This window comes from Colobus angolensis, unplaced genomic scaffold, assembly GCF_000951035.1.
Source record: "Colobus angolensis palliatus isolate OR3802 unplaced genomic scaffold, Cang.pa_1.0 Scaffold120, whole genome shotgun sequence".
In the NCBI taxonomy this organism is placed as follows: domain Eukaryota; kingdom Metazoa; phylum Chordata; class Mammalia; order Primates; family Cercopithecidae; genus Colobus; species Colobus angolensis.
Genome location: NW_012113142.1, coordinates 2,938,067 through 2,940,151, shown reverse-complemented (window position 1 = coordinate 2,940,151; position 2,085 = coordinate 2,938,067).

The following is a 2,085-nucleotide window of genomic DNA, read 5'->3' as shown; positions in this document are numbered from 1 at the left end:
TGATGGCATACACCTGTAGTCCCAGCTATTCAGGAGGCTGAAGCAGGAGGATGGCTTGAGCCCAGGAGGTCGAGGCTACCTGAACTGATTGTGCCATTGCACTCCAGCTGGGGCCAACAGAGTGAGACCCTGTCTCAAAAACACAACGACAAAACACACACACACACGCCCCAGAGGTGTGGTTGAGGTAAACCGTGTGGAGAGGCACTGGTGCCTTGGAGAAAACACAGGAGATTCAGGCAGGAAAAGGGGCCTGAGCCCAGGCAGGGTGACTTGGTGGGGGCGAGATTCAAACGACTAGATGGAACACAACTGGAGACAGGAAGTGTCAATGAAGCCCAGGAGTCCAGCAGAGGCCAAGTCGTGGAGAGTCCCGTATGTGGGATTACGAACTTTGAAACTTACTCTGGGTGTAAGGAGTCATGAAAGGGGAAGTACCTGGTCAGATACTTTTAACCTCTCCAGCAGCCCCTGCTGAACTGGGACTCAAGGAGAAAGATAAAGGAGGGGAACCACCTAACAGGATATGCCACCATCTTGGAGTGAAATGATGGTGGTCAGAAATTAGGCAGGGGCAGGGAGTGAGGATAGAACCTAAAGGGGGTTGTTAAAGTGGGCAGGACCCTGGAGCCATTTGGTTGTGCAGGGTGAGAGAGGAGAGAATCTAGCAAAGAAGACTGGAATCTGGGAGTTTCCACCTTAGGTCACTGATTGGATAGTGGTACATTTACCAAAATAGGAGACCAAGTTTCTCAGGGAAGATGATGGGTTCCATTTTGAGTGTATAGAGTCTGGTGAGGCCGGGACGTGGTGGCTCAGGCCTGTAATCCCAGCACTTTGGGAGGCCAAGGCTGGAGGGTAACTTGAGCCTAGGAGACAAAAAATTTAAAAATTAGCTAGGTGTGGTGGTGCATGCCTGTAATCTCAGCTACATAGGAGGTTGAGGTGGGAGGTTTACTTGAGCCCAGGAGATTCAGGCTGCAGCGAGTCGAGACTGCACCACTGCAATCCGCCTGGGCGACAGAGTAAGATCTTGTCTCAAAAAATAAATAAATAAATAAAAATAAAATAAATGTAGAGCTTGGCAAGCCTGGAGAACGTCCTGGCAGAGACGTCCAGGAAGTAGGATGATGTCTAGAGATCTCGTAAACCTGGAAGTCGTTAGCATAGTGATGGCAACCGAAACCAGGGTAGGGGAAGAAGTCAGTCTAGAAACTCACAGAACAAAAAGAGTTTCAAGGAGGTGGGCGTGGGCAACAGTGTCTGAGGCTGCAGGAGTGCTCAGGCAAGATGAGACCTGAGGAATAGCCACGGAATTCACAGTAGCCAGGTGGTCATTGGTGGCCTTAGCGAGAGGCATGGAAACGGAAACACTAGATGGAAAAGGGAGTGGGAGGCGAGAGTTGAAACTGAGGAGCTGTAGACAATGTGTGCAAGAGATTTGCATAGAAAGGGAACTGTGGCTGGGAGCAGTGGCTCACGCTTGTCACCCCAGCACTCTGGGAGGCCGAGGCGTGGCGACGGTTGGGGATAGCTTGAGCCCAGGAGTTTAAGGCAAGCCTGGCCAACATAGTGAAATCCCGGCTCTACTAAAAATACAAAAATTAACCAGGCGTGGTGGTGGGCACTGTAGTCCCAGCACTTTGGGAGGCTCACTTGAGGTCAGGAGTTCGAGACCAGCCTGGCCAACATAGTGAAACACTGTCTCTACCAAAAAGATTAAAAATTAGCCAGATGTGGTGGCACATCCCTGTAATCCCAGTTACACAGGAGGCTGAGGCAGGAAAATCACTTGAACCTAGGAGGAAGAGGTTGCAGTGAGCTGAGATCCCATCACTGCACTCTAACCTAGGAAACAGAGAGAGACTCTGTCTAAAAAAAATAGAAAAAGAAAAAAGGCCGGGCACAATGGCTCATGCCTGTAATCCCAGCACTTGGGAGGCCGAGGCGGGTGGATTACGAGGTCAAGAGATCGAGACCATCCTGGCCAACATGGTAAAACCCCATCTTTACTAAAAATGCACAAAAATTAGCCGAAGAAGAAAGAAAGAAAGAAAGAAAGAAAGAAAGAAAGAAAGAAAGGTA